The 16,366-nt window shown below is 35.2% G+C and overlaps 1 protein-coding gene across 1 annotated transcript in view; it reads right to left on the bottom strand.

Annotated features, from left to right (window-relative positions):
• LOC118198425 (pseudouridine-5'-phosphatase-like) overlaps window positions 1–16,366 on the bottom strand; it is a 69,866-nt gene that overhangs the window by 16,110 nt on the left and 37,390 nt on the right. The gene's annotated exons all lie outside the window — the stretch shown is intronic.

Raw genomic sequence — 16,366 nt, 5'->3', positions numbered from 1 at the left:
CAAGGGTTTCCAGATATAGGGGATATTATTTGAAGTATTCCGACCCAAATGGATTCATGGAATTAGGAGTTAGATTCTGTCTTTTTTGCAGTTATTTCAAGACGTGGTTTTGAAGTGAGCATCGAATTCAATGAAGAAAAAAAGAGGCCGAATGCGTCATTAATTAAATTAAACCCAATATAATTCAAAAGTCATTAAAAATGTTCTGTATCTAATAATCTAGATCTTTTTTGTTTGTTTGTTTTTTGTTTATGTTATTATGGCAAAGCCTCGAGGGCTATCTGCATAAAGCGGAATGCCTTCACGGAGGAGTTTCTAAGAAAAACTGGCTCACATACACGTTACACACGGGGAAAACTACGAAAATGCCCATGCAGCCAGCTCGTTCACGGGATTTCAAACTCGTACCGTTTTTAATTTTACGTTATTTGAACACAAAATTAAGTTCATAAATTTTGTGCCTAGAGTTTTTACCGTTTTACCAAAGTAAATATTTGTTCAACAATTACGCGTGAAAAAAATGCGGGAAATGCAGTAAAAAGTGCTTTAATGAGATATATTAAATCCTATTTGGAAAAATCTGTGGCTTTCATAATCTCATTACTATACAACGTATCACATTTATAATTAAAACAAGGAGGTTAGAACTCATGGAGATGCCCTCCACGCAGTCCAGTGAAGCCAAAAAAGGGGAAAAGCATGCCCTTAGTAGTCGTCGCTTAGAAAGATTGACCTGCTCCATGGAGGTAGGAAGTACCTACCTCCATGACCTGCTCTAACCACACCCAGTTTTGTTCCTGGTAATCGTAAAGGATCGCAGATTCTTCACGTACTCTTTCCTTTACTTTTCTCGCCATTTCATTTTCTTTCTACATTATGTTATTGCTATAATTTCTACTTTATGTAATTGCAATAATTTCTACATTATGTAATTGCATTATGTAATTAATGAATGCTAGCATTAAAAGTATTGTGAACACAGAACAGTAACTATGTACTCAAACTATAATTTGATTAGAATTTACTTATTCTAAGTATATATAATTCTCAAATTTTTCATGTTATCAATATCACTTATGTTTCGAAAAAACTTAATTTGAATAAACAATGATAGAAATATGTAAATTTTACGTTGTTATTTTAAAACTCACACAACAAATGTGACTAAAAATCAAATCCAGTTATTATATATTTACTTGAGCATAAAATAAAATGTAGTTAAACACATAAAAGGTAAGACCCGTAGTGTAATTATGATCAGACATTAAACTGTTTTCTTTTCCATGGAGAGCTAGCCACTCACCTCCCTTATTTACTTATCGTTTTGCCATCACATTTAAGTTAATTACTAATATCACTTTGATTATTATTATGAAAAGGTAAATCTGAGAACTATATATGTTTCTTCGTGTACTTTACACAAAGAAAATACTCAAACTCTTTCTTGAAGGCCATTGAAACACACATTTCAATTATTCTACTTGTTTATGCACGTTCTAAAACATTCTTTTACATGGACATGAAATCGGAAATGTAGATTCACTGTAACAATTCAGTGCCTTTTAGGCCTTTCACATCTACGCATACAAAATCTGAAAACACACTGAGAACTTGAAACCAGCTGGCGTTTTACCTCTTCTCTTAGTAAGGTAATCGTTTGCTTGCCCTCTGTAAGAAATTTTATGTGGAAATATATTTTAATCGCCAAAGAGGGCGTAAATCTTTCATGATGTATATATACTTCTTGTTCTTGGATCTGGCACCGCCAGTTGAATGTGTGTTAGACGTGAATAAACATGGGAGTTTAGAAACCTGATTTGTAATGTTCATGTATCTTGATGTTATGTGTGATTCGAATTAGTGTCATGAGACAAAAGTCATGAGACAAGTTATTTCTAAAATAATAAATGTTGTAGAACCTGAAATTAAAAAAGACATTTTGGATAAGAATATGGTAGAAAATGTGTTTTTACTTACTTCTAAACAGTCTGCGTTAAAAGAAATTAATGAAAAAATATTGGATTGTTTTAAAAGGGATGAGTCTGAAATTGAGAAAGAATGTAATACTGTGTTAGAGTATGATGAAAAAATAAGTTTATGTATTTTTAGGGCTAAAAAGAAACTTAATTTAAATTCTCAGATAGTGAGGCATTGAAAGTGAATCGCCTGGTAACCATACTGCTGCCGTAAAGGTCGAAAACAAAACTAACATTCGATTACCTAAAATTTCAATTCCTAAATATTATGGTGATCCTAGTTCATTTTTGGAATTTTATAATTCCTTTGAAAATGCTATTGGTAATAATAATGAGTTAACAAAGGTCGAGAAGTTTACCTATCTTAAATCCTTACTCGCAGGACCTGCTTTCAGTGCAGTATCCGGGTTTGCACTGTCTAATGAAAATTATGACGCTTCTATAAGTTTAATTAAAGAAAGATTTGGACGAACAGATTTGGTAATATCTTCGCACATGAATAAACTCTTGAATCTTGAACCGGTTAGAAGTTCGTCCAATGTGAAAGCACTAAGAACACTACTAGCGTCTACATCCCAAAACGGCAGCCTATGAGAGAGGCGATTCTATTATTTTCATCGGGGAGTAGGGGAGTTAGAATGGTTTTCTGAGGAATGCAACGGCAGTGGACTATATGTTTGCTTACATTTGGAAGCTCAAAAAATTGCTAAACTGGATTGTCTTAGTTTCTACGGTTACTTACAAGGAAATATTAGGCATTTTTTTCGGTTTTCTGATAGAGGGCAAGTAGAAAATTTTCCTTTATAATCCGCTTTTATCTATTTAAACTTCAGAAGATTTAAGATGAAGAGAATATATTTAATACAACAGAACGCAATCTTAAGACTTGTAAATCTTTTAAAAGACAACAGCAAATTTTTAAACATTACTGTAAAAAATATCTTCTCTTTTAATTATAATAAATAATGAGATAATGCATGGATGAGTTGTTAATTATATGATAACTATGCATTTATAAAAAAGTTTTTAGTGATGAACTATAAATAATATTTTTAATTATCGATGTATTGTTTTTTAAAAGATTTACAAGTCTTAAGCTTGGTTCTGTTGTGTTAAATATATTCACTTCATCTTAAATCTTCTGAAGTTTAAATAGATAAACGCGGATTTATAAAGGTAAATTATCTATTTGCCATCTATCAGCAAACCAAAAAAACTGCCTAATATTTCCCTGAAGTAACCGCAGAAACTAAGGCAATCCACCTTTGCAATTTTCTGAACTTCCTAATGTAAGCAAACATCGCGCACTGCCGCTGGCGTTCCTCAGAAAACCATTCTAAATTCCCTACTCCCCGATGAAAATAATAGAATCGCCTCTCTCATAGGCTGCCGTTTTGGGATGTAGACGCTAGTAAGAACACTATACAATTTCTATGAAATCAATATAAGAAGCTTAAATTCATTGGGTATTGTGTCGGAAGCTTACGGAACCCTTTTAGGACATGTTATTTTAAAACTTTTACCAGACGATATGAATCTGGAGTTGAATAGAAAAAGAAACTCTAAACAGCAATATAGCCTAACAGAACTTCTCGAATTCATTAGATTGGAAGTTGAGAGTCGGGAAGCTTCTAATTGAATAATAAACTCAAAGAAAAGAGACACAAATTACGGTGTTAAGCAGAATAAAAATAATTACTTAAAAGGGGCAAGCGTTCCTACTGCTTCGGCGTTAGCTACAGTGACTATTGTAATCAAAATATTGTTTCTATTGTATTGTTTCTATTGTAATCAAAATACACATGATGTAGGAAAATGTGAGAAAACAAATGAGCAAAAAAGAGCGATATTAAAATACCACGGACGTTGTTACGAATGTTGTAAGAGAGGTCATGTAGCTTCCAGATGTAAAATGAAACTTCAACCTTGTGAGTTGTGTAATGGTTTAAATCATAATAAGCTATTTTGTAAAAATATTCTTCCTAAAGTGGAAGCAGTTTCAGATGTTAAACAGAAAGTAGTTACAGTATCAGATTAAGCAGAATGTAGTTGCATCCCTGTCGTTTAACTCTGAGACTGTTTCTGAAAATGCTGATAAAAGTCTATATTTACAAACTTGCACGGTTAACGCTTCAGATACAGATAATACTAGAAGCCAAATAGTAAAAATCTTAATTGATAGTGGATCACAGAGGTCATTTATTAGATCTGATTTGGCTAAAGAACTAAAATTAAGGACTTTAAGGAAAGAAAGGTTATATATTTATTCATTTGGGTATAGCCAAGGTAGACTAATAGAATATAATGTTGTTCAAATTACCCTGAAAAGTATGCATTTCCCTAATGACTCAATCACTATTGAAGTTCTTGTTACAGATACAATTTCTGGAGCGATCATAAAAATTCCCTCCAAAAACATTTTAGAAATATTAAAATCAGAAAATCTAAAATTAGCCGATAGTGGTGAAGCAGCTGAAATAAAAATATTGTTAGGATCTGATTCATGTTGGGAAGTGCAAACAGGCGAAAAGAAAAGAGTAACTAATAAATTATTTGCGGTGTCTTCTATATTTGGTTGGTCCTTAGTTGGATCTTTAGAAGGTGATCAATCTAGTGCCTGTATTTTTACAACTGGTGCCTCTCATTGCTTGAAGGAAGATAATAATTCAGTTAATGACTGTTTGCGAAAGTTTTGGACTCTGGACTATTTGGGTTTAGAGGAGAACGAGAATCCTGACGATAAATCAGTCATTGAGAAATTTGAAAAAGAATTGCATTTTACTAATGGTAGATATGTAGCTCGTTTGTTATGGAAATCACTTCATGCAAACTTGGGTAATAATTTAGAAAATTCCAAGCGACGTCTAGTATCTTTGGTTAATAAACTAAAAAGTGATGAATGGCTTAGGGCGAATTATGATAGCATAATAAACGAACAGTTAAAAAATGAAATAATTGAAGAGTGCGAAATTGAAAGTTGTGATGGTAGTAAAATGTATTACATGCCACATGCTCCAGTTGTAAGAAAAAATGTATCAAAAACTAAAGTCCGTATCGTGTTTGACGCATCTTCGAAGTGTAATGGGGTATCTCTGAACAATTGTTTGATGCCTGGCCCAAATTTGAATCCATCTGTTTTGGACTTGATATTGCGGTTTAGACAATACAAACATGCGTTCTCAGCAGACATTGAAAAGGCCTTTCTCCAGATTCGAATCTCTGAAATTGATAGAGATGTATTACGGTTTTTATACTTTGATAATAATTACAATTTGAAACATTACTCGCGTTCCTTTCGGTGTATCATGTAGCCCTTTCATTCTGGCGTGCACTAAAAAAAGCATATAAAGAAAATAGAGTTAGAAAATCCAGATATTTTTTAGATGTTGAACTGTTCGATCTACGTAGATGATGTTTTCTATAGTGCAGATTCTGTGGAACAGGCTTTTAAGTACTGGAGCCTACTGCGTGCTTAAAGATGCCGGAATGAATTTGCGTCAGTTTAATACAAATTCCGAGAAACTAAAGAAACTTTGGGATGATTGTGGAATAATTAAATCAGAAAATGAACTAAATAGTTCTTTAAAAGTATTAGGGCTTAACTGATGTACGAGTAAAGATGTAATTTCCTTGAACATAGACAACTTGTGCGAAACATTAAATAGTTGTAGAAAACCACAAAAAGAAATATATTAAAGGTGACTGCTACTATTTTCGATCCAGTAGGTTTCTTGGCGTCATTTGTATTACGAACAAAATTGATAATGCAAAACCTTTGGCAGTTGGGTTTAGAATTTGACGATGAAGTTCCAACTGAATGTAAGCAGTTGTGGTCCGAGTGGAGCGGTGAAATTGAAAAGTTAAAGAAATTTGAAATTTCTCGAGAATATTTTCCCTACAAATTGAATCAAAATAAAGATATCGAACTTCATTTATTTTGTGATGCATCTATTAAAGCGTGTGGTCCAGTTTCATATTTTAGGTCAGTTGAAGAAGGACAGGTAGCATTCATTATAGCAAAATCTAGAATTGCGCCAATAAAACAAAAACTCACACTTCCAAGGTTGGAGTTGCTAGGAGCATTAACATCAGCAAGACTTGCTAAACATTTAAACAGCTGTTTTCAATTCATGAAGAAAATATTTATCTGTGGACTGACAGTATGATAGTGGTTCACTGGATTCATAGTGCTCCTGAACGATGGAAAATGTTTGTAAAAAATCGAGTATCTGAAATACAATCATTAACTTGCCCAAATAACTGGAGACATTGTAATGGAAAGTCCAATCCAGCGGACATTTTATCTCGAGGATGTTCAGCCGAATATTTGTTGTCTTCAAGATTATGTCAGTCTGGGCCAGACTGGTTAGTTGAATCAGTGAGTGCTTGTAAATTGTGCTTGTAAATAAACTAGTAAATTTATCGTGACAACGGAGTTTTCTGATGCTGAATTAGAGCGCAAAAAGTGTATAAATGATACGGCAATACTACCGTCTATTGCAGAAAAATCTAATTCTCTGTTGAATCTTGAAAATTATAGTAAATTAATTAGAGCTATTAAATGCATGGATATTTAGGTTTATTCACAATCTGAAAAATAAAACTGACAAGAAAACCGGACCCTTGATAGCGGAATAACTTTTTGCCGCAGAATTATATTTGATAAAAGAAGTTCAATATGAACATTTTTCTGATGAAATTAATAGTTTAAAGTCGGGACAGTTGATTTCAAAAAGCTCAAACATTTATGAACTAAATCCTTTTTTAAGTGAGGAAAGAGTTTTGTTAGTAGGAGGAAGACTACAAAAATCAACTTTAAGTTTTCATGAAAAGCATCCTATAATTATTCCTTCAAAAACTCATTTTACAGATCTTCTGGTACGTGATGCACATGAACGAGTTCTTCATACAGGTGTAGCTAGTACTCTCATGTTCCTCCGTGAAAAGTACTGGATAATTAGATCCAGACAAAATGTGAAACGTGTTATAAGAAACTGTGTACTGTGTCAGCGTTATAACTTCCAACCGATGCGACAAGTCATAGCACTATTACCTCCATCTAGAATTGAAAAAGCAAACCCTTTTGATGTTATAGGACTAGATTATGCAGGTCCACTTTTTGTGAAAAATGAAGATACGAAGAATTATATCCTATTATTTACCTGCGCAGTAACTAGAGGCATTCATCTTGAACTAACAAAAGATCTCACAACTAAATCTTTCCTACTTGCTTTTCGTCGATTCATATCAAAGGGTTGTGCTCTCTAATATACTCAGATAACGCGCGTACATTCAATGCAGCTGATGCACAGCTCAAAAAGATGTGGCAGGTATTAAGCCATCCCGATGTAAAGAATTATTATGAAGCAAAGGGCATTCAATGGAGGTATATCATTGAAAGAGGAGCCTGGTGGGGCGGATTTTACGAGAGACTTGTGCGATCCGTTAAAACAATATTAAGAAAAATTCTTGGTAGAACATCACTGCTACCTGAAGAATTGGAAACTGTACTGACTGAAAGTGAAGCGGTGATAAATCGTCGACCCTTGACTTACGTCCAAGATAATGAGCCCCAAGTTCTGTTACCTGCTCATTTTCTGCTAGGGCAGAAACTTGCTAATTTGCCTCCTGTCAAATACACTCATGAAGTGTGCAGTACTAAAGAAATTCTTTTAAAAGCGTATCTATATCGTGAAAAATTGTTAAATAACTTTTGGAAAATCTTTTATAAAGATTATTTGTTGAATCTGAAATCTGAAAATTGTGTGAACAATCACCGTGCAAAATACGACTTAAGTGTGAACGATATCGTGATTTTACAGGATGAACATTTAGAGCCTGAGCCTGAAGCCTATGATTAGGTATTCAACCCCCAGTGGATTTTTACCTATACATTTCAAGTTTCTTGTAATCACTTTCGAAGAAGACTGCTAGGTTTGAGTCGTGAAAATACAGATGTAATGACATCTGTAGCAAGGATAAGGCAATTATATATGGCAATCTTTCTTTTGGCAGTTGCAAGTTGAAGTACTGCGGGTGACATCTGTATACATGAGTAAAAATATAAAAAATGCAGTAAACATGAAAAATAAAATACTAAAAATCTTGATTAAATAAGTGGAAGTGAGAAATAATATCTACAAATCTTGATTTCGTTTTTGAAAAGTGAGTACGGCCAAGGCCCGAACTCGCAATCTCCGTGGAAGTGGTGCTGAAGACAGGACTTAGCCCGCTCTGCTGCTCTTCTCTATGCACAAGTAGTCGAAAAATTAAATGAAGAGTTCTAAAGCTTTTAAGGCGAATTCAGTCTTCCTATTTTCGTCGTTGATATTTTTATACTGATTGTAGAGATCTTTTAGCTTGAAAATTAAATTTTTAAAATCTTCGAAAGTTTCAGTAGAATTATTTTTCGTTGCTGTTGCTTGTTTTTCAGGTAAATTTCTAAGTGCTGCGGAATAATTTCTTTTTGTAGGCTGGAATTTGTTTTCGTTATTAGGAGTTTTATTAGGGAGATAAGGGAAATCATCTTCTAACGTTATGGTTTTTTCTGTTCTTAGAGGTTTTTTGAAGAGCTTCTGATGGTTATATTTGTTACCAGGTCTCTTTGGGCATTCGAAGCTGCTAGCGGGATGCGATCAGAGGCACAAAACACATTGTCCTGTTACTTCTTTTTTGTTCTTGATAGGACATTCAAATGAGTGGTGGGTTTCTAAGCATCTTACGCATCTAGGAATGTTGTGGCAAGCAGCCTGTGTATGCCCGTAACGCTAGCATTTGAAACACTGCGTTGGACCTGGCTGGCTTTTGTATGACTGAACTCGTATTTTCATGTCAGATATATGGGAGATATTGTATATTTTCTTTCCTTCTGGATTTCTCTGGGTTTCTATGTAGTAGTAGGCAGTAGTGTAGGAATTCCGTTTCTCATTCTTCATGAGTTGAGTGCATTTAATGACAGGGATTCCGTAGCTTTCTATTTCCTCTTTCAACTCCGATGGAGGTGTGTCAATGGTAAGGCCTTTAATAACTGTTTTTAAATTGATTTCTTTCTTTAGAAGGAAGGTGTGGAAGGGTATTTTCTCTTTTTCAAATTTTTTCGTGACATTTCTGTGGTCGTCTTCGTTGTATAAGTTAATTTCAAGCATATCATCTTCGATTTTACTTTCAATTTTAGTGACCTTTAAATTCTCTTTAATTTCCTTTCGGAGTTGTCTCCAATTGATGTCAGTTTGTGTTAGATAAATTGGTGGGATTTTAGTAGCTTTAATTTTGTAATTTTCTTTAGTAGGTTGAGTTTGGGAATCTGTCATATTTTCATCGTCGAGGTTTTGTTCTTCATTCAGGGCGCTGTAATGAACATTTACCACGTAACATGTGAAGATTAGGAAAGGTTCTCAAAATATTTACCGGTAGAGATGGACTAATTCGCAGTTGTGAAATAAAGACTGAAAGAGGCATTATAAAGAGACCTTTACAATTATTAGTCAAGTTAGAATGCTAAGAGTATTAATATTGTATGATAGTATATTTCTTACTGAAAATGTAATCGTAATGCTACTAATGTTGTATCTATTTTATTTAATTGCTATTTAAAGTACTGTATATTTAATATTTAAAGAAATGTATATATTAGAAAATTTTAAGGTTGTAGAAATGTATAAGTGTATTTAAAAATTTTAATTTAATTCTGAAAAAAAAAAAAAAAAAGACAGGTTTCTTGTAATAATTCTAGTATTTTAGTTGAATTATGATAATCTTGATTTTGAAACAATTTGTTTAATATTATCTTGAGTTATATAAATTCTTTATTTAAATCCTGATGCTTGAACAGGAATGTTATAACAATAATTCTTGATGAAATTTACTTGAAAATTTACTTGATATTCTTGAAACATATGGTCAGTTTTACATGTTCTTGATATTTATGTGACATTTCTTTATTACAAAACTTGAATTTGTATTGAAATGCATAATGATTCTTGAAAATAATTCTTGAAATGTTCATGTAACACTGATAATCTTGATTGTTCTGAACTACAGTTCAGCCGGGCCCAGTGTGTAAGAAATTTTATGTGGAAATATATTTTAATCGCCAGAGGGCGTAAATCTTTCATGATGTATACTTCTTGTTCTTGGATCTGGCACCGCCAGTTGAATGTGTGTTAGACGTGAATAAACATGGGAGTTTAGAAACCTGATTTGTAGTGTTCATGTATCTTGATGTTATGTGTGATTCGAATTTTAGTGTTTTTTTAACTAAGATATCTTGCAATTCTTGACAGTTAATATAATATTTTATACCCTCACTTGGCGTGGCTCATTGCCTTCCCCCTGGCTTCACTTTCTTCCTACTGCAATAGCAGAGACGGAATCTCCATGTATTCTAACCTCCTTGAATTAAAAAGAGTTATTTGATACAAACGCCATAGACAAACGACATGTCGGTGACGCGCGTCCTGCCCACTGGATTAGTCTATCTCTTATAAGGTCCATGCAAAGAAGGTGGCACATATGCATAACTGCTTCTAAGACCCGCCTACGGAGAGCAGGCTCCCACCCTTTTTGGATTCAATTTGAAGCCATATCTTTGTATTCTAACCTCCTTGTTGACCTCAAGGTTGTTGGCCCGACCCTTGTTGACTACGCAACACATGTACATTAGTAGGCAGGGCATAAAAATAAAAAGAGCTAGACTTTTAGTGTAGCTAGAGTTTGATGCTGTAGCTTCTTTGAATATACAAATGTAAACTTTGGAGAAACTGAAGCTAAGTTCGTAAAAAAATATTTTCTTGTTGTAATTGAACATTATTACGTAATATTTCAGTTCTCACAATGTTAACTCTTTAGGTAATAAGTTAAGCAGTAGACATGCAATGGTTGTCCGATGAATATGAAGAGAAGATATTTATCTTCAAGTTAAAAAAGATGTAAAACACAGTCTTCGTCTTACACAGAAGCCCTACTTCCGTTATCTTATAATGATAAGAACCGATGTGGGAAGTCAGGTTTTATTAGATAAGCTTGTTTAGTTCAATCCTATGCTATATGAATAATTATTAAATTCAAGGCGTAGATACTATGAATAGGTTGTGACGTCGTGTTAATCAATTATTGATCTCACTATGTGGCGACAGAATTGCACATTTGTTTTAACCAAGACCAACTTATACTCAAGGCCTGATAGTGTGAAAATATTGTTTTGTGTTTTCAGTGGCCTCTGTAAAATTTTTGCTGACCGCAAGAGGACGCTACTATTCCGCTACGTTTTGCGATATTAACAATGAGCAAAATGTTATCCGAGACAAATAATTGTCTTGTTATATGCGAAATTTGAAAACGATTAATATGTCTGTTAGAGTCAGAAATTATACATTTTTATTTAATAAAAATATTTTTATTTAGAAAGAAAGCATGAAATTTCAAGCTAACCCATTTTTCTTTTTCCATTATATAACCGTCACCTACTTGATTCTGATTTTAATTCCTGCTTGCATCTAGATATACGCTATTTTTAATTGTACTTATTAGAGTTACTTATTCTAATTTAAGGGTAATTTAGAGCACTTGTTTTACTTTTAAATAATTTATATAGTACGAAGTTAGCAGGTAGCTTCAGAACATAAACTATTTCAGCGCAAAATTTCATCGTATTAATATCAGTCGTCCTCTGCAGCAAAATAATTTGGAGCCACTATGAACTATGTAATTAAGAAATTCATAAATGATGATCTAAAATTTGTTAATACATAAAAGAAAAAGTATTTCTAAAAGAGATTTGGTTTTAGGTACTGAAGATTTTTTCATTAATACAAAATACTTTTTTAGGAAATATTAAAAAATAAAATTTTAAATGCTGCAGATTTAGAGCTCTGAAGAGTAAACGCAACACTACAGATATTCAAAAAAATAATAAGTATTTCAATATCACTAACAGCATATAACAATGACATACATATAAAATTTTAAGCCTCTTAGACTGACTGACTGACTGATAGCTTATAGCCAGAATACCACTGAGATCAGTAGTTTATCTGGCTCAATCAAATTTATGCCGGATGGGCACAATAACATAGAACTATCTTCACATAATGTCCGCAGTAAGGAGGAGAAAGACGGATAAAGAATAAGAAGTCCAGCAACGCAAGAGCTCACTAGCAAGTAACCGGCCCGGTAAAGGCGTGACTAAGTGGGAGTCATAAAATGAGTGTAGAATGTGAATAAAACTAGTGAATTTAAGAAATACACAGTACAATAAATGAGTAAGATACAAAATTAAGAATGCTAATAAACACATTGGGTACATTATTTACAGGTGGGTACTAGGTGCAAAAGTTCGGGTCCCTGATAAGGTGGGCCGCAAGTGGGCGCAGTTTGGCGTCCTCATTGAATATTTATATCTTATTCAATATTCAATAGGTAAAGATATCAAAATTTCTCATATGGTCACAGTTCAGAGCTTTCGTGAAAAATTTCCTGTTGATCTTATTCAGGTGCTCTTCTAGAGTGTCCAGTTTTAAGTCACAGTGCAGTGTAGCATTGCTCACAAAAAAGTGAGCATGGGCTAAAAGCCTTAAGACTTTGTTTTGCATGATTTGAAGTCTTTTTATATCCTCCTTGGTAGCCGTGCACCAGGCCGGCGACGCATAAGTCATCAATGGCCTAATTGCCGTGATATAAACTAGCCTCTTTTTCCTGAGGTCTAAGCTAGAATAATTACCCAATATAGGGATGAGACTATTTATAACAGTGAAAATTTTTCTTCTGACCTCTGTTATATGATCTCCCCATTTTAATCTTTCATTTAGCATTACTCCTAAATATTTCGCCTTACTAACTCTAGGAATCTCTTCAGAGAATAAGAAGAGCTTGCTATTAATAGTCAACTGTGTATTTTTCCTCCTTATCAATAATAATTGTGACTTGCTGGCATTAATAGCAATTCTCCAAGTCGTACACCACTTTTCTACCACTGGTAGCAGCTCCTGTAATTTCTTGATTGCATGGAGTGCGTTTGCGGAATTTACGGCTAATGCCGTATCGTCCGCATAGCACCCAAGAAAGTAATTTCTGCCAATGTGAGCCCTAGGGAAGTCATGAACATAAAATAAATACAGGACGGGCCCTAAAATGGACCCCTGTGGGACGCCTGCATTCATGGTGCGTAAACTGGAGGTGTCCTTTCCAATAGCCACAGTGAATATCCTATTAGTGATGAAAGACATAATTAGCTGAATCAGCTCTCTATCCATAGGGAGATTTATAAGTTTATAAATAAGCCCCTCCTGCCAGACGCGGTCGAATGCCTTCGCCACGTCTAGCATGAGTAAGGCGACATTTTGTTTCTTGTGAAGCGCATCCCCACAAAACTCGACGAGCCGAACCAGCTGCTTCGTTGTTGAAAGCTTTCTCCGGAAACCAAATTGTTCCGGAGGCAGTAATTCAATATAGTTTTTCAATCTGCTGTAGATTAATCTCTCAAAGACCTTTCCTAGTCCCGGAAGCAAGCTAATGGGCCTGTACCCATCTGGCTTAGTGTTATCCTTGCCGGGCTTAGGCAATAAAATAACTTTTGCGATTTTCCATTTTATGGGAAAATAGCATTGACTAAGACACGCATTGATAATACTCGTGAATTTTGTCACAACATTTCAGGACAGATTTCTAAGTGCGTGATTATTAATACCGTCTATGCCAGGGGCCTTTTTGACTTTAAGCTTCTTTGTGATTTCTTTGATCTCACTGGGGGTAGCAGTGACCATGTACCTCTTAGCAGTGTGGGCATTAAGCCAATCCCTAACAAAGTAGCATGCCTCATTGACAAAATTAATGTCCATGGGCGTCATGTTAGGTCTGAACTGCTCTTCTAAATGGTCCGCAAGAACCGTCGATTTGTCTTTATTATTGAGAGCAACAGAGTTTTCAGTATAAATCGGCTTATTGCATGTACGCTGCCTTTTCAAGTTACGCATGAACGTCCAGAGGGTGCCATCATTCGGACTAAGATTCTGAATTTTTTCCTCCCATACATCTCTCTTATGCTCATCTATTTTCTTTTTAATTAATTTATTTAATTTGTTCATATCTCTTTTAACGTGAGGGCTCCATGTAAGGTGCCACGCTTTCCTCATCCTATTCCGGTCCTTAATCATCTCTCTAATTTCCTGTGGCAGAATGCCAGCGTTATTATTTCTTCTCACGTGTCTAGATGCATTTTCAATAGCATTATTGATTGAATCAGTGAGGGTATCAACTGCATCATCTATATCCTTCCGCGAGTTCAGAGTATCAAAGATGGGCGGATTCTGACTGAGAAACTTCTGGAACTTATTCCAGTCAGTCGTGTGGATCATTTCATTTTCTGCCTCTTTAGTAGTGCTTATTCAAGCAATGACCGGTATATGGTCAGAGCTCAATTCGTGCTTTACTTCAGTATAAATAGGGATTGAAGTATTTGTCAGAAGAATATCAAGAAGGTCTGCATTTCTTGGGTTCTGTGGTCTGTACGTATACTCCTCAGTAACATGCAGGGCAACTGGGTGATTATTTATAAATTCACAGAGGACCTTACCATTTTGGTTAGTTTTACGGCACCCCCACTCGGAGTGCTTTGCGTTGAGATCACCCGTTAGGATATACTTATTATTGTCAGAGAAAAGTTTGAAAAGAACACTTTCCGTCAGTAGTTTCCTGGGCGGATTATAACATGAAATGAAATTCAAATTACCATATTGCGGTAAGTACACTGAGACTGCGACCATCTCATGTCCGTCGTTTCTATCTTGGCTAATCAAACAGGACTGTAGCGAGTTTCGCACATAAATTGCGGCCCCCCCACCACGGTGAGTCAAACGATCGCACCTATATGTGCGGTAATTAGGCAAATTTATACGCACGCATGGCGTGGCAAAAGTCTCTGTTACAAGGGCAATATTAATATTGTGATTGTTAAGGAAGTTTAAAAATTCCGTCAACTTGTTCTGAATGGCATGAGCATTCCAGAATGCTAATTTTATGGGATCTCCTTGTGTGGTGTACCTATCCATTAAGATCTTTATTTATGGTAGTTTTGCCCTTATGAGTAGGTGCATTTTGTCCTATTTGCTGTGTTAAAAGAAAGCCGGAGCTCTTAATGACCGATACAAGCTCGGCCAGGTTTGCAAAAACAGTTTTTGCTTCCTTGATCGTGTCTGCATACAAACCAGTAGACAGGGCTTGTGCAAATGATTTATTTTCTATAACCCTACTAGTATAGACTTTTGGCTTATCCTGTTTCTTTTTAGGGAACATCTCACAACCCCTAAAGTTCGAGGTGTGAGATTGTTTACAGTTCGCACAACATGGTGGCAAGTCAGAGTTTTTATTAGGGCATTCAAAGGACAAATGTCCCTCTCCGCATCTCACGCACTTGGGTGCATAGTTACAGCCAGTTTGCGTATGATGAAATTCTTGGCACCTATAGCATTGTAGCGTGCCCGATCTACCTTTGTAATTTTCGACTTTAATTCCTAGGTCACATAAGTGAGTTTCGTTGTGTATATCTTTGGATTTGGGTTTCTTAGGCAGAGTAACTAAAAATAGCAGGAGCTTAATAACCTCCCCTTTTCTTCTGCGCGTAAGTTGCTTAACTGATTCAACTTTGTATCCTAAATCCTCTAACTCCTCTTGTATTTCTACTGTATCTGTATCTCTTAAAAGACCTCTTATCACAACTTTTATGTCTTTATTTTCAGGAAGCGTGAAAGAGTGATGTTCCACTTTCGTGTCTTTTAAATAAGTAACAGTCTGCCTGTAATGTTCAGGGTTTCTGATGAAAATTTTAATCCCTTTATTATTCTTATTAGAGTTAAACTCAATATTTCTCTGTTTAAGTGCCCTAGCTATGTTTTTCCAAGTAGGGTAATCTACTTTCACAGTTATGGGTGGTATCCGTGACTTTTTCACAAATTCCGCTTCTATGTTTTCATCTGAGCTTGTATTTTGTTTAGACGTACTGGCGTCTGTGTCCATACTATTGTTATCCTCACCATTGGTGGCATTTTCACTAAGTCTCTCCTCCATAGTGTTCATTTGAGTTGCGCCAGCCTGGGGAATATGAGCGTCAGCTCGCCCAGTCGGGCACGTGACCTCATCTGGATAACTGAGTGGTCGCGCTGCGTTTTCGGTTTCAGACCTACTCGCTGCAGCCTGTTTCTCAGTTCCTTCACGAGATGGCGCCACATTATTATGGCTGCTGACCGCAAACTCAGAACTCAATGTTTTTGTAATTTTACTACCTATGTCCTGACTAGGCGAGATTTTTAAACTTTTGGGAGCCTTCGGTTTGGGATTTCGTTTCAAGCTAACATCACCTTCATGTCTGGTACCGTGCTTGTACTGTTCGACAGTAAGTG

The sequence above is a fragment of the Stegodyphus dumicola genome, chromosome 11 (assembly GCF_044657685.1).
Source record: "Stegodyphus dumicola isolate Sdum_Otavi_A_Nest chromosome 11, ASM4465768v1".
NCBI classification, from domain to species: domain Eukaryota; kingdom Metazoa; phylum Arthropoda; class Arachnida; order Araneae; family Eresidae; genus Stegodyphus; species Stegodyphus dumicola.
Note: the sequence above shows the minus strand (reverse complement) of the source record. Positions and strands in the feature narration are given on the sequence as shown.